The 22,448-nt window shown below is 31.7% G+C and overlaps 1 long non-coding RNA gene across 2 annotated transcripts; it reads right to left on the bottom strand.

Annotated features, from left to right (window-relative positions):
* Nucleotides 1-1,381: 1,381 nt before the first annotated feature.
* LOC143249046 (uncharacterized) lies at nt 1,382-21,889 on the bottom strand. Of its 2 annotated transcripts, XR_013027406.1 has the most exons (4): nt 21,266-21,889; nt 19,158-19,426; nt 10,302-10,441; nt 1,382-1,654 (listed from the first exon to the last, which is right to left on the bottom strand). It is a non-coding gene; the product is annotated as an uncharacterized LOC143249046 (long non-coding RNA). The 2 variants fall into 2 exon arrangements; XR_013027404.1 differs by lacking the exon at nt 19,158-19,426 and having other exon boundaries at nt 21,266-21,883.
* Nucleotides 21,890-22,448: the final 559 nt, after the last annotated feature.

Genomic DNA, 22,448 nt, shown 5'->3' with positions numbered 1-22,448 from the left:
TAGTGTGTAACACTTTTCACGACTTAAATCTTTCGATAATGAAATAAACATGAACTTTAAATCTTCTTTAAAATATAAAAAGTCAAACAACAAGTTGTAATTTGATATTTTATCAACATAAAGTTAGATGTTTATATCTTCTGTGCCTTCAAACATCAATTTAGTTGAGACAGCCTTCAAAAATAACGCAGTTAGTTCCATTGTAGTCTGTCTATATATTTAGAGATAAAATCCAGGGTTCGATTATCTGGGATGAGCAATGTACGGATACATTGTATAGTTTTGAAAAGAAGTAAAAAACTAATTCTTACAGTTGCTCTTTTAAAGCACAAAATTTAAATATGTGAATTATTTTTTCCTGAGATCAGTGTAAAATTTCCCCGTCGATTAGAAATATTATGACATTACGTTTCCATAAGAAGATGATTTTAAGGTTGAGGGTTTAGGTTTTTGCATATATATAATAGTATTGTTTATTTTCTGTCCACGAAACAACTTCGCAAGGTGTGGATGGATCTTTAACACAATTGATATGATGGTTCATTAGCTCCATGTAGAAGTACATACAGTTTTTAGGTTTGAATTTTGCGCTTTGCGGCTTTTATGGCCGTTTTTGTGTTTTCTACTACGACCTTACCTTCTGACGATGAATCGTTCATGGGGTTTACGTGAAAAAAATAAACTTTCAATTTTGCGGTTTCTACAGGGATTTTTTTACAATTATTACGTATCAGAGAAACAAATTTTATGTCCTACGACAACTTTTCTGTAATCACAAATTAACATAACTTCCGTCCAGGAGATGGATACTTCTGGTTGTTAAGTAAGAATTTCACAAAAGAAAAAAATTCTAAATTACTAGAACCTAAAACTTCATGCAGTCTTTGCACATTGCCTTACAGATGGCAAAATGAACATTTGAAGGACGAAATAGCACAAGATGGATATTGTTTTTTAAGCACAAAACGATTTGTTGCTGCTATTTGCGTTTTCTTCATCGCAGAAAGTAAAACCCTAGGTTTAAGCCTTTTCAGTCTGTAAGCTTATCGATGACCAACCAAAAAGCGTGTAAGATGGATACCGTGAGTACACGAACATTGCAACAGTGAATTTATCTTACAGCTAGCTCTATTAGTACTGTGCAATGTTGTTTCGATATTTTGAATAGTGTTGTATTTTAATGTGGTATTTGCAGCCTTAAGGTACAAGTATTGTCCACGCTTGTTAACATTTAGGATAGTTGTTCACATTTTAAAACATATTGTTCAAAAACAGCCCAGTCTCTAAGCACCAATTCCATTTGGTATACTGTTTACATTAATAGGTTAATTATATATTGAAATCAATCATTTTGTTTATCGAGTCTCCTTAAAGATTCTGAGACAAACGATTACTTTATTAAAATTTATAACACGTAGAAATAGCTTTCAGTACAGTGACGTTTATAAAACATTTGATATTTGTGGCTAATACGCCAGTTAACATAACCTTCAAATATGGTGCAATATATACTCAATAAAAGCAAGAAATCATGTACCACATAAATATACTAGTTAGTCCCATGTGTTCCCTGGTGGAACAGCGGAAGGTTTACAAATATCTGGTGTTCAATTCCCAACAGTGGACACTACAGAGAGCTCAGTATGTCTTTGATCTAAAAGAAAGAGAACAAAAATAGCCAATCTTCTATTAATGTCTATAAGTTAAGTTTACTTATTTTTTTAGGAAATAAAAGCACACATTTACCTCCGACGATAGCTTAAGAATGATGAAATAACAATATAAATAATTCATTTTATGAAATACTTTAAGTTAATTAATAATCATATATATCTTTCCTTTTGTCTCTTTTCAAAACACTATCATAATAATATCATTATTCAGGGTTGTAAGGTATTCACTGAGGTGGTTGAAAACTAAATTTTAAACTGTTAGAAGGATAATAACAAAATAATTTGAATATTTTAGTCCACTTTTAAAGCAACATTTATAATTGTTAGTTGAAAGTTGCTACTATCGCATTTACGTTGTCTGTTCCTCTGGCATGGCCTAGCGCGTTAAGGCGTGCGCTTCGTAATCTGAGGGTCGCGGGTTCGCGCCCGAGTCGTGCCAAACATGCTCGCCCTCCCAGCCGTGGGGGCGTTATAATGTGACGATCAATCCCACTTTTCGTTGGTAAAAGAGTAGCCCAAGAGTTGGCGGTGGGTGGTGATGACTAGCTGCCTTCCCTCTCGTCTTACACTGCTAAATTAGGGCCGGCTAGCACAGATAGCCCTCGAGTAGCTTTGTGCAAAATTCCAAAAAACAAACAAACCTCTGGCCCCCATGTGGTACAATGGGATATCTGCAATTTTACAACACTAGAACCTGGGTTTCAATACCCATGGAGGGCAAATTGCAGGCTCTTTGAAATTTTATACCAAATTCCAATCAAAACATGTCCAGATGATTAGGGCACTTGACTCTACATCTGAGAGTCGCAAATTTGAATCACAATTACATCAAATGTACTCACCCATTCAGCTGCAGGGGCATTATAAGTCACGGTACATCACACTATTCCTTGATAAAATATTAGCTCAAGACCTGTTGTTGGATGGTGATAACTAGCTGCTTTCCTTCTACTTTTTCACTGCTAAATTAGCGACTGCTACCGCAGCTATCTCATATATAGTTTGTGTGAAATTCAATCCAAACAAACAAACTGCTCCCTCTCTGTGGCAGGTTAAAATTTCTGTGGTCCCTACATCTTATTTAGTTTTACATAGAATAAAATCATCAATGGGTTCCCATTAAGACCATAGGCAGTGGAGCTGGGTCCCATCTACCCCTTACCTAAATTTGCCAATGCTCCCTCTACCAGTTAAGAGCTTATAATGTAACTTTGTACTCAACAACAAACAAAATATTTTTGGGATATAAATGCCTATTACACCTATTGTCTTTCAAGTAATGTTTATATAAAGAAATTACAAGTATATTCTTCTACATTCAATTTTTTTTTTTAATATCCAGAAATTTTCTGATATAAAATTTACTGGGGTCATGTTTAAAACACTAAGAACACAAAACAGGAAAAATAATAAAGATAAAACACAACCACATAAGTGTAGAGTACACAAGTAACTGTACGTTTAAAATCATATCATCAAGAACCAATCAACAGAGAGAACATTACCTTTTATGGAGATTAATCACAGACTATAAAACTGTAATTAATTGCTACGATAGAGAATAAACGTTTATTATTGTACCCAGGATATAACATACAGAGCTAAAAAAGATATTCATTGATTACTGTACCCATGATATAACATAAAGAGGTAGTACAGATAAACATTGATTATTCTATCAAGGATACAACATAGGGAGGTAGAAAAAATGAAAAATAATTATTGTACCCAAAATATAACATACAGAAGAAGGAAAGATGATCATTAATTACTTTACCCAGGATATAACATAGAAGGAAAAGCAGATAAACATTGAATATTGTACCCAAGATATAACATTCAAAGGTAAAACAGATAAATATTGATCAGTGTACCCAGGATACAACAAACAGAGGTACAACAGATGAACATTGATTTCTGTACCCAGGATGTAACATACTGACTCAATACACATGAACACTGAGTATTGTACCCAGAATATAACAGACAGAGGTAGAACAGATGAACACTGACTATTGTACCAAGGATATAAAAAAACAGATGTAGTGCAGATAAACATTGATTATTGTACCCAGAATATAACAGACAGAGGTAGAACAGATGAACACTGACTATTGTACCAAGGATATAAAAAAAACAGATGTAATGCAGATAAACATTGATTATTGTACCCAGGATATAATATAGAGGTGGAAGAGGTGAACATTGATTGCTGTATCCAGGATATAACATACACAGGAAGAGCAGTTGAACATTGGTTTCTATACCCAGGATATATCATACAGAGGTGAAACATATGAACATTGATAACTGTACCTAGGATATAAGATACAGAGGGTGTACAGATGAAAATTGATTATTTTACCCAGTATACACCACAGTGAGGTAGTACAGATGAACATTGATTACTGCACCCACGATAAACCTATAGAGTTAAGAGATATACATTGATTCCTCTGCCCAGGATATAACATGCACAGGTTGAACTGATGAAAATTGATTATATTATTCAGGATAGAATACAGAGAGGCAAAACAGATAAACATTGATAATTGCATTGAGGATATAAACTGCAGAGGTAGTACAGATGAACATTTATTATTGTACTCAGGATATAAAAAATAAAGGAAGAACAGATGGACTTTGATTACTGTACCCAGGATATAATATATAGACGTGAAAGAGATGAAAAATGATTGTGGTACATTGGATATAACATACTAGGGTAATGCAGATAAACATTGATTATTGCACACAGGATACAAAATACAGAGATAAAACAGATAATCATTGAATACTGTTCCAAGAATATAACATTCAGAGGTAAAACAGATGAATATTGATTCCTCTACCCAAGACACAATATACAGAAGTAGAGGAGATGAACAATGATAACTATACCTCGAATATAATATACAGAGGAAGTACAGATGATCATTTATTATTGTACCCAGGATATACCATAGAGAAGTAAAACAGATGAACAATGGTTATTGTACCCAGAATGTATCATACAGAGGTAGTACTGATGAATTTTGATCACTCTATCCAGATAAACATTGAATATTGTGCCAAGGATATAACATCAAGAGGTAAAATAGATGAACATTGTTTATTGTACCCAAGATATAACATACAAAGATAAAACAGATAAACATTGATTCCTCTACCTAGGATACAACATACAGATGTAGAACAGACGAACATTGATTATTGTGCCCATGACATAACATAGAGAGGTAGAACAGATGAACATTGATTACTGTGCCCAGGATATAACTTACAGAGATAGAGCACATGTACCCAGGATATAAATGAACATTGATTACTGTACTCATGATATAACATACAGAGTTAAAACAGATAAACATTTATTCCTCTACACACGATATAAAAAGGAGAGGTAGAACATTTGAAAATTGATTGCTGTACCCAGGATTTAAATGCTGGGGTAAAGAGATAAACAATGATCATTGTAGTCGAGATATAAAATACAGATCTAAAACAGATAAACATTCATTATTGTACCAAGAGGTAAAACAGATGAACATTGATTACAATACCCAGATATAAAATGCACAGGTAAAACAGATGAACATTTATAACTGCACCAAGGACATAACATACAGAGGTAAAACAGATGAGCATTGATAACTCTACTGAGGATATAACATATACAGTGAGTACAGATGAAAATGGATAATTATACCCAGGATATAAGATACATAGGATGAACAGATGAACACTGATTACAGCACCCACTATAAAAATACATAGTTAAAACAGATAAATATTAATTTCTCTACCCAGGATATAATATACAGAGGTAGAATTGATGAACGTTGATTATTGTACCCAGGATATAACATACTGAAAGAGTACAGATGATCATTGATTATTTTACCCAGGAAATAACATAGTAAGGTAGAACAGGTGAACAGTGAGTATTGTAACCAAAATATAACATACAGAGGTAGTACAGATGAACATTGATTACCATGGATGTAACATTCAAAGGCAGAACCAATGAACTTTGATTATTGTACCCGGGATATAACAATACAAAGGTTTTACAGATAAGCACTGACGACTGTACATTAAATATTTTACCCAATATATAACATACAGAGGTAGAATGGATGAATGCATATTTCTGTACCCAGTATATAACATACAGAGGGAGCACAAATGAACATTGATTATTCTACCCAAGATATAACATACAGAGGTAGAACAGACAAACATTGTACTCATGATCAAACAAAAAGTGGCAGAACAGATGAACACTGATTATTCTATCAGGATATAACATGAAGAGGTAACACATATGAACGCTGATTATTCTACCCAGCATATAAGATACAGAGGTAGTACAGACGAAAACTGAATACTGTTCCCAGAATATAATTTACAAAGTTAAAAGAGATAAACATTGATTCCTCTTCCCAGGATATAATAGCTCCAAAAATTAAGCATTATGAAGCATTTTAAGTAGAAATATTGCTTATTTATACCTGTATAATAATACTTACATGCATAAAGTCAACCACAAAAAGTATAAACACATAATAAAAAAACAATAAATGAAAATTTAACTGCACTTTACCTGTGGTGGTGAGGAACATGGTGAGTGGGAGGGTTCTTTTACGAACAACTAGTGAGAATGACCGTCATATTACAATGCCCCCACAACTAAAAGGGCAAATAATGCCACTCCTCTTTTGCACTTTATCAACAACCTTCAAACCTGCATTTTAAAGAAATTTGTCATCACCACATCTATGTGCAAGTTATTCTAATTACATCAAAATTGTTCATTCCTGTTACTTTTGTCATCATTTTTATTTTTTACACTTATAGCATCACAGTAGTAACAATTAAACCTACCTTTATAACCACTTGTATCAATTCATGCATTAACTGTAAAAATGTTATTTTAATAACCTAATTTTATTTTTATTTTCTTATCTATCCTACCTAAACTAAACTAACGTGGCAGGGGTTCAGTTTAGAGAGAGAGAAATCCGAAGAGTTCTCTCTCCAACTGGGGTGTTCAGGAACTTTGTAGTTCCTCTTCGTCCCCTTTCGTGGATTGTTATTAGGATTAAGTGGTGGGTTTTTTTTATTATTATTTTAATAAATTAATTATCGTTATTATTCTTGACTTTTTGGGTGGGGAATGTCTCACTAAATGGTCTTTTGGGTGGAGGCAAAGGTAGCAGTGGAAAGAAGGAAAGACCTGTCTCGAAAAGGAAAAGTTGGGTAGATGTGAACATGAATGTAATTCATTCAAGTTCAGATCAAATCAAACGGCCCGATTCTGGGTCTGGCAAAAAGGTTGCCTGGGCTGGGATCTAGAAATCCAATGCCTGAAGATTTTGATGTGGGGAAACGGGAGTACCCCGAGAAAACCCACTTTCACACGACAGGCGCCGAAAGTTTTGCCTGTCGTGTGTCCTGTACCTGAAAAAAAAGGAATTCATGTTAATAACATAGTTTTTATGTATTTAGACTCTTTGTTGAGTGGATTGTGATTCTTGAAATATGTTGTATGGTGATATGTATTTTGTTGGTGCACTTGATAATTTGTGTAGTGATGCCGTTAGTTTGTTTCTGTTTTCTGCTTTTCGATAATATTTCATAGAAAGTTCTGTTATTCTATCTCTTATAGTTGGTAAATTACTAATTTGGTGTAGATAATTTGTTGGTGTAAAAGATGGTAAACTGAATGCGGATTTTAATATTTTGTTTTGTTGCACTTGGATTTTTTGGAGTGTGTTGTTTGACATGTTGTATGTTACTTGACATCCGTACTCTATTAGTGGACGGATGTAAGCCTATATATTTGTATAATGGTGTTCGGTGCGCATTTTGATTGTTTACCAGTTATAGTCTTTAGATATGAAATCCTTTTCTTATTGATGAGTGTATATTGTTTATGTGTTTTTTTCCATGTTAGTTTTGTGTCGAAAGTGACGCCAAGGAATGTGATGTTTTTTGCTCATGTTAATGGTTGTGTTTCCAAGTGATAGATTTATTTTTCTAGATTTTTCTTTGCTTCTTTAGTTTTCTATAGAAGGTGATTGCTTGTGTTTTTGTCGGATTTAACACGACCCTCCACTTGTTGCTCCATGTTGAGACGTTGTTTAGTGATTCTTGTACGCGAGACATGGCCATTATTGGGTTTCTGGAGGTGCTCCAGATTGCGATGTCATCTGCGTATTGTGAATTGTGTGTGTATGTTAGATTTGGAAAAGGTATGTCACTGACGAAAATTATGTAAAGAAGTGGAGAGAGGACTGATCCTTGGGGCACTCCTGCCGTTATATTAAATAATTTGGATATGGTTTTATTGACTTTTACTTGTGCTGTTCTATTGGTTAAAAAATTTGAAATCCATTTGACTATCGTAGGATTTATTTGTAGGTGGTTTAGTTTGTATATGATGGCATTGTGCCAAACGCTGTCGAATGCTTTTTTGACATCTAGGAATACCCCGATGGTTACTTGATTGTTGTTGTAAGCTTTGTATATTGATTCGGTGAGTCGTGTGAGGTGATCTGTTGTTTGTCTATTTTTTCTGGAGGCATTTTGAGATTCTGGAAGGATGTTGTTTGATTCGCAAAAATGGAGGAGACGGTTGGAGATAATTCTCTCCATCAGTTTGCCAAGGCAGCTTAACAGACTGATGGGGCGGAAATTATCTGGATTTGTTCTGTTAGTTTGTTTCTTGGGGATCGTTGTTATGATGGCTTTTTTCCACGTGTCAGGGTAATACCCTGTCGCTAATGAAATGTTCATGATGTTTGTGAGGTGTTGTAGTAAGAGAGTGGAACTTTTTTTGAGAATAATATTTGGTATTTGGTCATGTCCGGGGGAAGTGTTCTTCAAGTTTTTGATATTAATCTTTAGTTCGGTTATGGTTATTTTTCTATTGATTGAATTTGAGTATTATCCTACCTTGTTGCTGTTGTTCCTTTTATTTTCTAGCATAACAAACCACAATTATAGTATTGCTTGCTATGTTTCTTCACTTTGTAACATTTCTTTTAATGTATTAGACACGTTTTGTTTTTTGTTGTTGCAATGCAACTTGTGATTTGAATTGTTACCTTATATCCTGTTGTTTATCAAATGTCTTGCACTTATAGAAGATTTAAGTGATTTACCTGAAAGCTTGTGCATTAATTTGAAAATGCTAAAAAAAAGTAGAGACTGTCCAAATGTATTATTTAATACAAAGAAAGCTTAGTTTTGAAATAAAACAGTTCATCTAAAAGTAACAACATTAAACCTGTTAACATTAGTTCAATAACAAAATGTGATGTTATTTACTTCAAAATGTTTGTAGCATTGTCAATCAGCAAAGGCAAAATATATTTTTCTCACTGCTGGAAGTAAAGGTTCACACTGGTTTATTAATAACCTGGGCTCCAGAGGAATCCTTGTTACAGTTTTGTTTTTAAACTTTAGGCCTTGCAGATATTTTAATGTGATGTGGTTTGCATTACACTTTTACTCATGTCATGAAATAACACTGTTAATAAAAAAAACACAGGTTTGTGTTTTCAGTTTCTGTATGTCACCCATTAAGAAAGTAGTTTCATATTGAACTTAAATTATTCTAACATATTATATTTTTATAAATTTATTACAACTTGACAAACACATTAAAACCAATTTTACTGTTCTGTGATTAAAAATTTTGATAATTAGTTCTTTTGAGAACCATTTGTTGTGATAATTATTAACCATCAAAATTTGTAAAAACACACTACACATTCCTTCCAAATCCTCATGTTTGATCCTTATTTGGGTACTGTTCATTTTTTGGCATTTTAACTGAATGAGTTCAATAAACAGAAGAAGTTGAAATGCAAAATACAATATATTAAAGACAGGAAAAATATCATAATTAAAAAGACAGTAAAAAGTTTCGTCCTGCAGTGTTGTCTTATTGGAATAAGAATATTGAAATAAAGTCATCCGATTTAAAACATTTAATACAATTAGGGTTCGGGAATTTATCATAAGAATAAATATAAATTATATTTGTAATTTCCTTGATGTATTATTAAATATTTTATTTAATTTCCTTTTATATTATTTACAGTGTGTATGATTTTAAAATCATTTATTCTATGTGATATTGTTAAGAAAAAGAATAACTCAAGAGTTAGTGGGAGTGGGGGTGATGACTAGTTCCCTTCTCTCGTCTTTTAGCACTGAACTGGGAAGAACTCTTGCTGATAGCCCTCATGTTTTTTGAATAAAAATCATGTCTACTTGAAATAAAAAGAAATAGCTTCTATTTTACGTTAAGCAAGAAGCTACACTTCAAACATGGAAAATGTTTGAGCTTTGAAACTTTTATTGCTTTTGTACACGACAGTGTGATCATAGTGATTTCTGAGCAGTGGTAATATATAAACTTCACTGCTGTTTTATTTCAAAAAGAAACACAATTCATCTACGATTTTAATGTTCTGATTACAGCTGCAGGACACGCAACCTTAATTTTGATGAATGCTGGCTTGTGGTGCATTACACAAATAACAAGAGTGGATTTAAAATAACAAAATCCTTCTATCATGTTCTGCTGATATTATTTTCTAAACTTATACTTACCAACAATATGCGAGTGGTTTTCATCATTTGTTTGTAGGTTCCACAAAGCAAGTTACTGCATCAGTTCTGCATGTTGAAGTTCTTTTAGCTCGTAAAAGATGTCTTGGCCTTATTTCCTGTGTTGAAAACAAATGTTGCTGCTGCAAATATACAAATGAAGAAATACAAATACTTGACTTCTGATTTCACAGCTGTGATAAACTTAGCTGTCACTAAATCTGTGACAAATTGGTTCTTCTTCTCCAGTTATTGTATGGGTATCTCAGAAATTGTTTCCAGAACAAATTGTTCTGTGATCCTCTGGATGGCACTATTGCAGTATCTGTCATACACAGACCAATCATTTATTTAATATACTTTTCATGAACATGAAACTCAACTAGTCTTATTCAAGGTAACAGAAGTTTTTTTTCTAAACAAATATATCCTGAAATATCTTTGTGTACAGAAGTAATGACAGAATATTTTTTTAGGCCTTGTTCAACTTAATTTCAAATGTGCTATAGGAAGTTAACAGAAAGAACAACAACAAAAATAGATATTTTCCCATATTTATACAAAAGAAATATTAATTACAAATATAATTTCATTTTAAGTTTAAGCTTTGTGCTTTGATATAACACTTTTGTGATAAGGAAGGAATAATATTTACCTTAAGTTGTATACTATTGTTATGGTTCTGTGTTTTGTTTTCTTATCCATTACATTAAACAGGTAAGCTTGTGTTTCACTTTAACAGTTTAAAATATTACTGAAAAGTAAACTGATATGTATTTTCAGTCTTGACAGTTACCCTATTCCAACTTTTAGAAGGGCTGACACAAAGTTTCTAGGGGGAATATTGGCCACCATGTTATTCAAGGTTTTTAATCTCATTGGAAAAACTGTATAATGTCTCCTGATTTTAGTAGGAGCATCTTTAGAACAAGGTCAGCCAGTTTACAAAAAAGTTATTCACTAAAGTCATAATTTAACACAAGACAGGGATATGTACTGTGTCTTTCTAGCCAGGTTTACTAGGCATTTCATTCCTTTGATTTTCGTCTCCCTGTAAAATTAATATAAAATGTATTCACTGATTTTACTGCATCCACTGTGAAGAATCGAATTCCAAACTTTGATACTATATGTTTGTAAGCTTTCAGCTGACCAACTGACTAATAGAGACTGTAGTGTTAATTTAAAGCAACAAAATAATCAGGTTTAGTTTACTGCCTTGATGTGCTATACATTTTCATCCTCAGTGTGATTTTGTGTTATTTCACTTGTGTCTATAAAACTTTCTTATACAAGTAATAAATAAACTTTGGTTTTGTAATTGATTTCAAGAACCACTGCTGCAAGTAAAATGCAAGGCCTAAAGCAACAGGCTAGTCAAATAGGCCTATACAGTGTAGCCAGAAAGATTGCAATCCACTAATGTATTATTTTTCTAAATTAAGTCCTAGTTTATGTGATTTATCAATGTTTCAAATTATTAACTATGATACCTTTGTTTAGCTTATGCCATAATTTATTAGATTAAGTAATATTCAAGTTTACTGAATAAAAAAAATGTTACTTTAATTTAAATATTACCCCCAAATTTAAATAATGTCCCCCACCTTTAAATTAAAAACCATTCTCTTCATAAGTTAACAGCAGTGATGTAATAGTGTGGGAACAGCTTTCTACTACATTTCTGTTTAAGCAGAATGCCATTCCCTTGCAACCCTCACAATTTCGAACAACTGAGACCTTAGAAATTTCTAACTTCATGAAATTTTGTCCACCTTTAGAAGAATGATTCATTAACCCTTTCATTCAAGTTGTATTTATTAAAATATAGTAAAAGAAATGACTGGAAAATAAAATTGTGTAGTTCTGTTAGTTATAATTCCAAAAAACTTATGGACAGAGTTTATACTTTTCATACTTATTTGCTGTAGTTATCATGTTATAAGCAACTGACTTGGAAACTTAAGAGAACACTCAGGACTTTTTTCATCATGGATCATGAAACTCCACAGTAAATCTCCCAAGATATTCCACTTCTAATCTTTTGACACATATTTCCTGTGTTTATTTTACTCTCAGCAGCTCAAGTAGAAACCTTGTGAAAATCAAACAATGAATTTCCACTGTTTCATCTTCAGTTATCTTCCCTGTAATCTATGTTTTAGATAACGTTTCTTAGTTTGATAGAAAAGTTTTGTGTATAATTTCAATGAATATTAGACATGATTTGTTAAGATGTCAAAACCTTGTCAATGTTAATGAACTGCAATTTGGATAAAAATCATCATAAACTGGAAAATATTGTGTCATAAATGAATGTTTTAGCTGTAATAGCACTTTAATGTGATTGATAAGAAGTGCTTAACAGAACACTATTCACTTATTAACACGATTCATTTAAGCTTGTTCTTTGAAATCACAATAAATCAGATTATGTTGCTCTGTTATATATATTTCTATAACCCAAAAACCTATAAGAATATCATATATTGAAATTATATTTTATTACTTTTATGGAAAGAACATCAGTTTTTAAAATATAGTAACTTATTATTTTACAAAGATTTTACCTTCCCATTTCCCAAGTACAGGATGTAACAAAATTGATTGTTGTTTTCAGACCACAAGCACATAAAATGTTAAAACAATATTAAAGTCATTCTTTGATTTGTTTATTTATTAAGACTTTTCTGCACCTTAAGACTAATCCCAATATATCAAATTTACTTTTAAATATTAAAAAATAAAGTTGTAGCTTATGTTATTGCCTGTCACTCAATGTTAATTTTAATAAAATATATGATAGTCAAAAGATAAATGGCCATTACTCTAGTAAATATCATTAAATCACTGTCTTGATGCCCACAGTTGTCAGAGCACAATTTGTCCATTCTGTAGACTTAGGCTCAATAGCAAACAAACCATTTTGACTTAGCTATTGAAATTTGAGAAACAAAAACACATGCTAAAGTAATATTGTTTAATAATGTATGAAAAAATTATAAAATCTTATTTTTGTTTTTCCAAAGGTATACATCTAATAGACCCAAAGTGCAAAAAAGAACATATTATAGTTTCATAACATTAAATGACCAGAAACTTTTCATCTCCACCTTTTCACTATTGGAGATTAGAAATGCTTTAGTTTGGATTCCCAATAAAAACACTGACCCTCAAACACATAGAAAATTAGCAATCACGTCATTTTAACACGTACATGAAAATTAAGCCAAAATATATTGCCTCCATATGCATTAGAGTCAATATAACTTGAAATAACAAAATTATTTCTTTTTAGTTTACTAATATCAGATACTTTTTACCTAAATATTTACCTTTCATATTTATGTTAAAAAAGAACCATTCAGTGAAATAACATATTTAAATGCGATTGCTATCATACTGTAAATCATAAACTGATCAAAGTTTAGACAATTAAATGCTAGTGTATAAAGCATTTGTTTTAAATACTGTGACTTTTATGAGTTATAAATCTTTTTAAATACAAGGTCAGAGGTAGCTACTATACAAATGTAAAAAAATGGTAGTTTATTTTATAAATAAAACTTCTCTCTCCCTTCTTTTATAAATTTATGAAATGGTGTTTAAAAGGAATACACTCCATCATGATCTGGACCTTCACCTGATCCACTTTGTACAAAGTTACAACAGAATGAGTTCTTGTACACAAAACATAAACTACAAAAACAATTACTTTAACAAAAAAATAATAATGCAGAGAAGTCGACATACTTTTCCCATCTTATATAAAACTACTAAAAACTTCCATAATTTCAAGGAAAGCCTTAATATGCCCAAAATGTAGCAGTGAATTTTTAAAACTTTTCACATAAAGGAGGAAGGAAGCTTTATTACAAATCAATGACAAAAAAAGAAAATTTTGCACTTTTTACAATGAACATGAAAAATACAGTTTTTGAACCATTTGTGTTAATAACTAAAAAGAAGCAACAAAGTTTACAGGTTTCATAATACAAGGTAAGAGGTAGATATTATAAAAATGTAAATAGATCATAGTTTACAGGTTTGTAGCTTTGTTTTTTACTGACAAATTGTATCAGTGAATACAGAAAATATAATTAAACATTACAAATTTGATGGAGGCCAAATCAAAACTTACAATTAGTAATTTGGAATTTTATGAGTTATTTTATCAAGACAAATAAACTGAAAACCATATCATAACATTTATAATTTTATTTTGTATGCAATTTTGGATTAATTATCAGAGAAATTTTTAAAAAAATAAGATATTCAGGGATGGATAGGATTAATACTGAAAATTCAGGAAATATCAGTGAAAAAAGAGATATCTCCAGGAAAACTAACTGTAATAAAACTACGAAGTTACTTCAATATATACAATCAAAGAATAAATTCTAGAGCATATCTCAAGAGTGCTTTTCAATTAAACAACCTACCTAAAGCCAGAATACTTTGACTATCACTAGACAGAACTGTCGCATTCAGGTTTGTAATATCTCCAGCATCAGTTTCCATACATTTCTGATCTTTACTACTCAGTCTTTCCATGATAAAAATGTGGGGGGAATTTTTCTCTACAATTATTAACATGTTAAAAGAGTTGAAGATGCTACAGTTTACTTTTCCAGATATTCAGTAGCTGTAAATTAAAACATATAACAATCCACAGAGATATAGAAATGAACATATTTGTTAACCAAGATTTTCTGCTTCATCCATATAATTGTTTCAAAATGTATTCTGACAAAGCAGTCTTAACAGGTTCATAACATCCAAGCTGTAAAAGTTGAAATATTACACATACATGTACTACTTTCTTCATATTATGTGGTAAATTTAAATTTATAATTTATTATGACACTAGAGGTATGAAAATAGGTTATATAACTCTGATAAAAATAACTTCAAACATTTTAACAGAAACAATTAATTTAAAATATGCCATTCAGAACTAAAGTAATTTTGGCAGCTGTCATAAACTTTATCCTAATGGAAATCACAATAAAATCAAGATTAATATACAACTAAACTGTCAATTAGCTACTATTTCTAATAACAATCTTAAATCACCATTTTCATGTTGTAAGAATAATGATAACATTTGAGAAGGTATTTGTTTTTTCTCAAAAATGTATAAAGAAATAACATTTAACAAAACAAATTACAACAGAATTTATAAAGTTAACATAGCATGAAAATAGTCTTTAAATAAACACTTCTACAAAAAACATTTTAACTAGTCTCCTGATGAACTACAAAGTTACTGACCTACTTGTGTTTGTTGATCTTTTTCTCATACTCCTATACTGATTAGCAAATGAAACTCAAAATTACTATTTCCAATTATTACTGTTTTTTAATTAATCCAACACTCAATTAATAGAAATTTCAATCATATCAGTTATCAGGAAACTAATCAAAATTACCATTTCCAGTTATTTCACCTATCCAGATGAACCTATTCATTCATTTTGAACAACTGACAAGATCCCACAACCAAAACTTTTTTTTCTGTGCAACTACTTACTAGAACATAGACAACTGGTTTTTAATGTATTTGATAAATGTAGTTCTCGATTAATCAATAATCATATGATGGCAATCACTCAGTTCAAGTGAGAAGGCATGTATGAGAAAATTGAGTTCCAAGAAAGCAGAGTATGACAAACATTTCCTGTATAAAAGGTACAAATCTTTCACACAGGAGGAGACTGTGATAGAGATAAGAATTTATCTGAATTTCATTTTGTAATGGAAATTTTAATCATAGATATAAGAATGTCCTATATCATAGCTTTTGAGCTAGAACTCTCATATGACCTAATATGAGAAAGGAGAAGAGAAAAATATCAAAGGACATGTAAAAGGCTATTGAAATACATCAGTGATAAGTGACCATAAAGCACTGGAAGTATGGTGGGTCTATGGATTCCTATAAACTCAATAGCTGGTCTCAAATAATGTACTTGGTTGCATAAAACCTAAAACACTGGGGAACTTGCAAGTAATTGTTTCTTCAGAGTTGCATCTATGTTGAATACAAATACTGACCAAAATATTATGGTGTACTCTCACGGGCACCATCTTACAAGACAAAGATTTTTAAAACATATGCAAAATTGGAGGTTCAACTGATTACAATACATCTACATGTTTCCAACAGCTCTTGAAAACACAAACTGTCTTAATATGAAGTGTTAAGTATGAATATTTTAATCATAATCTTTCACAATTTAGATTTAATTAATCCTGAAACTTAGTTAAACGACAGACTTGAACATATTTCTAACATTTGTTCCTACACACCTGTATCTTTAGTCATGTACCAAAACTAATTTGAAACTGATCTTAAACTTGCCACACTATCCAAAAGCCTAGTTTTAAATTGTGTGGTACACATTCCAAATGTCATGTATCTAATGCCAGAGTTTGGAAAACCTAATTTGATTCATGAATATACTTCAAAATCTTGACACAGATTCACTCTATGTAACTCATAACAGCCAAATTATGATAAATTTGAATTCATAACAGAACTAAATGCTGAAATAATCAATTAAAACTGGTATAATAAAATCCTTTTTTACAATTTTAGAAGCTTTAAATCAACATACAAGTGGCTATAATTTTGAACACACATTTCTAAATATAAAAGTACACTGTTAAGACCAGGATGGTAATATAATCATAACATTTTTTATTTTAATGTTTAGAGAAACCTGTAAATGTTATAAGCACTATAATTATAAAGTTGATTCAGTTTGTAAGAAGAAAAAAAATGTGCAAACAAAAAACAAAATAGTAAATGAATAGTTAAGTCTGATTACATCAGTTGTGACAAAAAATGGTCACATGTCAAAAGCAACATACATACTTGAATTTGTTTCAGGGTAAAAAGTATCAAGACAGCTATTAATCAGCTTCTGAGTATCTTGTATATTCTTCTTTAACAAATACATTAAAAATGGGGAAAAGATATATAGTTCTAGTGTGTTGGAAAATATTACTTTTATGTTATTGTGATAACGTTATACACAAGTCACTACTTCATAAAGATCTCCATAAACATATACACATACATTTGAAAAACACTATTTATCTACAACTGTTAAACATATGTGAATTGCTGGTAATTACTTGTTTCAAAATGTTAGAATTAAGGAAAATAGATAGCAACAAGAATCCTTCTAATTTGACATTCAACACTGCATGATTCCCAGAAACCTTTTATTTCACTGGGTTTTCACAAAAAACATCATCTGAGTTTGTGCATAGTAGAAAAGAAAGAAACAAAAATTTCCACCAATGGCTACAAAAAAAGACAAATGAAGAAGCAGATAAATTAAAATGGATTGTACACAACTACCAAATTCTTCAACAACAGCCAGGATTTTATTATGCCAACCATACCACTTTAATGACATTACAACAAATGTAAATAAATTATGTAAATATTTATGTAAATAAAAAAATATAAAAAAATTCATGCTTAATACACAATTCTGCACAACGAATGACTGGAAACAGATGGCATGGTCTGATGAGCAACATTTTATCTGTCTTATATTAATGTAAGAATAAAATTATGAAAAACATGAAGAAAGATATATCAGTTTGAAATGTGTTTTTCTGACAGGTACTGGAAGTGGTGTAATTGTATGGAAAATGTTCTTGTCATGGAAATGATCTTCAACCTCCTTGTAACAATCAGAGTGTACTTGAACGTGTCCACTTTCTGATGCTGAATCTTCATACTCATAGCTCTTTGAAGACAATAATTTAACAATTCAATCCATTTTTATTGTTTGAAACTGATTTTAAAAAGATGACTAGACAAATTACCAGATCTCACAACACTGATCATCACATTTACTACCATAATCCTTTACTGACATCAATAAAGCAATATTTTATATTAAACTCCTACCCCTAATAATGTTAAATACCTTAATCAAATGTCACATCTAAAAAAACTGAGACAGTACCCCAGCCAACATATTATCCTGACAGCTCTTCTCTGAACCTTTTCCAACAATTCAATATCTTTGTTGAGGAATGGAGCACAAAACTGTGTACAATACTCTAAATAAGGTTTTATGAATGATTTATACAGTGAAACAATTATATCTTTTGTCACATATTCAAATATTTATATAGATGCTATCCAAAATGCTATCAGCCCTACTGCTGACTACAATACACTGTTTAAATAACTTCAGTGATTTTGTGATCACAACACCAAGATTTTTTCTTCAACCACAGTTTTTAAAGTTCAATTATGAAAATCTACATGCATCACCTTAATTTTGAATAGTTAAACATTATCTGTAAGTTACTGACTCAATGCATCAAGTTATCTGAATCCCCTTGTACGTCTGCAGCATCTTTGATACAGGTAGCCAACCTAAAAATATTAAAATTATCTGTTAACTTTTATTAGTCATTCCAGAGTCCATATCATTAATACCAATCATAAACAGCAGAGGGCCCAACACATAGCCTAGAAGCACATTACTTGTAACTATCACACAGTCAGACCTGGCTCTGTTTATTACTATTCTCTGTTTTCTATATTCCTGACAATTTTATTTTCAATTTAATAACGTTTCCCTCATACCCACAGGTTTAATTTTTGTAACAAGTCTTTTATGAGGTACCTTATTAAATGCTTTCTGAAAATCAAGATAAACCAAATTCAAAATTCTTTCATCAACTCTTACAGTAACATCCTCTAAAAAGATCAGAGGATTTTTAAACAAGACTTTCCCTTTAATTAAAATAAAGTACACAACAAAATTTCACACTTAAGTTATCTGTACTTTATTCCAATTAAAGTTTAATACCCATACCAACCATCTTGAGAATACATTTTTCTTCAAATAGGTTTCTCATCATAATGAAAGACTTTCCCTTATTGCAATCAAGCTGGCTCTTTGGCACTACATCAAACTACTTCAAGTGATTCTGCAGTACATCTTTAATCAGACTTTTTTGAAACCTTTCCAATTACTGATGTGAGATTAAATAGCCTATAACTGTCTAGACAATGTTCATCATCTTCTTTGAATATTGGACTACTATTAGCCAACTTCTCATCCAATACTCTTCCATGAGCCAATGACCTATAAACAAATGTTGGCTATTAGTTCACAAATAAAAATATTTAAGTTTCTTTAAACTTCTAGGACAAAAGATGTGTGGTCCAGGGTATTTATCAATTTTTAGGTTTCCCAAACTTTCTCTTACAATTTAAGAACTTAAAATATCTTTCACATCAATATTTCCCCAAACATTTAGTGCTCTGGTTGAAGCATAATACCTGTATATACCTTTATAAAAACTTAAGAACTCATATAATGTAATGTTTTCACTATCTCATAATTTTCTGAGTTCAGCCCTTCACTATAATCTTTTAAGAGGCCCAATCCTCTTCTTGACATTTTCCTTATCCATCATATTTCTGAAGAATTCCTTATCATTTAACTGTTTGAACCAACCATCATTCAAATGAATTATCTGCCCTCTTAACTTTCTCATTAACCATCTTGATTTCTTATAGTCCTGCAAGTCCTTACTAATTTCAGTAACTTTAATTTTCATGAATGAATTATGTTTATCCCTCACACAACCTCTTAAACCTTTACTAAACCACACTTTTTTAAATTCTACATGTTGTAAAATCCCAAACATAATAATGCAATGGTCATTTGTACTTAAGTGCTCACCAACCTCAACTCTATCATATTCACATCACATGTTAATATTAAATCTAATATATTTTTTCTCTTCTACTTTCTATCAGTAGTTGGTGTATAAAAGTATCATGAACAATCTTTAAAAACCAATCCCTCTCACTGTCAAACTGCAAAATATTTCCAATTAACATCCTTGAAATTAAAATATCCCATAACATCTTTCTCAACTATCATTCTGATTTCAGTTTCTCATGAAATTCCATATTCTGAGTTGGTGGTCTACAACAAATTGTAGTTAAAAAAAAAAAAGACTTTTCCCTTTAAATCCACTAACACTCACTCAAACCCAGTGCTATTTTCTTAATATGTTCCAACTCAACCAGATGAAACTTACTCCTTGCATACAGTTATTCCTCCCTTTTTCTCAATACTCTATCTATAGTAAATAATCCATAACCTGCTATTTCAAACAAAATTATCATAAAAATTGTTGAAATCCGACAAAGTCCCAGTGATACCTATAATCTCAAAATCCTGTTTCCACAACTGCTCCGAATCCATGAATTTTATTTCTAATACTTCTAACACTGCAGTAGTGACAATTATTCTTAGATGTTAAAACACTTTCATATTTTATACCACGTCTATATGTTATCCTGAAATTATGCTTTCATAGTTTTACTGATATCACAGCCTCCACTCTATCTAACCATAGTTTAAATCGAAAGTTCATAACAGTAAACTGGTGGCCCATGGAAGGGCTTTATGAGAGCGTCAGTAAACTGGGGGGCAAAAAAACTGATTTTGTTCTTCCGTTATTTTGTGTGTATGTATATATGTATGTAAATGTTTCTGGGGCAGGATTCGCAGCCTTCGAGTTAGATTCTCAAACTCAAATTGGTCCGTAACCCTAAAAAGGTTAAACACGGGCTTTTATCTACCACTACAGCCGAATTAATAACACTTGCTAGCATGCCTTGTTTAAGTACTAGATCCATTAATGTCGTACTTCTTCAACTATAAAACTTCATTCTAGAAAGTAACTATGATAAAGTGTAAACCCCTAAATTAACTTAGTCATGATCCAAATCGTCATTACCTTTCAGGCTTAATTTAGCATTGTACAGTTATAGTGCCTGCTAATTGCTTATAAAAAGAACAAAAAAAGCACTCAAGAACAGAATATTTTACTTTTCTTCTACTAAAGAGAATTATAGATACAATAATAATAAAATTTACAATTTTGTTTTTTCAATAATTACTTACTGATTTACTTCACTTCAAATACACGGTATTCAATCTCTCTCTCTCGGTGTTTGGGTATGATATGTTCATTCCCTGGAGAGTCAGATTCTCTTTGACCTCACACACACACAATTACGGCAGGTGTTCAGGTATAAGACTAATATTTCTTGCGAAACATTAATCCCCTTGGGTGCTAGAAGACTAAACAGTCCTCCTTCAACCCCGCATTTAGTAAGAATTCAGAAAATAACTAAGTGAATGGATATAAAGGATAGACAGACTGATGGGTGTGATTTTATTCGTGTAAATGCTAGTCTGGTAGGCGTGGCAAACAACAAAGCAAAGGCAAAGCAAAACCCTTCCGAAAAAGAGACTAGGAAAGACGACAAGAAGCAGGCTGGATAAAACATGAACAATACACAAACGGGCCAATTCAGGGCCGGGCATGGATCGATGGATCAAAGTGCCCTAGCAGGGATCTATAGATCCAATGCCTAAGATTTAAGGTGTGGGGGGAAACGGGAGTACCCCGAGAAAACCCACTTTCACGACCTGGACGCCGAATAATCTACCCAGATCGTGCCCGAGAATAGCTATGAGGAGAGAAAGTCTTGGTTAATAATGAGAGAAAAAAAAAAAAAAAAACACGATGAGAGGCGAAGCTTGGTTTAAGGTGGTAGTCCCCCCCCCTCATATTTTTTTGTAAAATGACGCTTCTGTTTACTTATTAATTGTAACTTATTTGCAAATTAACAAATAAAAAACTCTCATGTATAAACAACCTCCTGCTGTCATGGTTTTAGTAATAAGTAGAGTTTACGCTTTACGCTTTAAATATTGCTTTGTTTGGTGTCAGAATGCTTTCTAAGAGAATATTTCTATATGTGTTGAAGTTCCTTTGAAACCGACTCGCGAACCCCAGTTTGGGAACCCCTGCATCACTGGAACATAAAAATAGAAACAAACAACAACAACAAAACGTTTGCGCAACTTCTACCCAGTCAATCATATTACCACAGATAGGAAATAACGTAATTTTATGTTAAAATAACAACTTCTAAGTCCTTGAAACACTTATAAAGAAACAATTACGTCCAGCGTTTCCCTAACAATGGTAAACAGTTCATTTACTGGCACTTCCCCGAAATTCTTGCTAGGTTTATTAACAACATTTTCCAGACATTAACATAGTTATTACAGTGCC

This window comes from Tachypleus tridentatus, chromosome 4 (assembly GCF_004210375.1).
Source record: "Tachypleus tridentatus isolate NWPU-2018 chromosome 4, ASM421037v1, whole genome shotgun sequence".
In the NCBI taxonomy this organism is placed as follows: Eukaryota; Metazoa; Arthropoda; class Merostomata; order Xiphosura; family Limulidae; genus Tachypleus; species Tachypleus tridentatus.
Note: the sequence above shows the minus strand (reverse complement) of the source record. Positions and strands in the feature narration are given on the sequence as shown.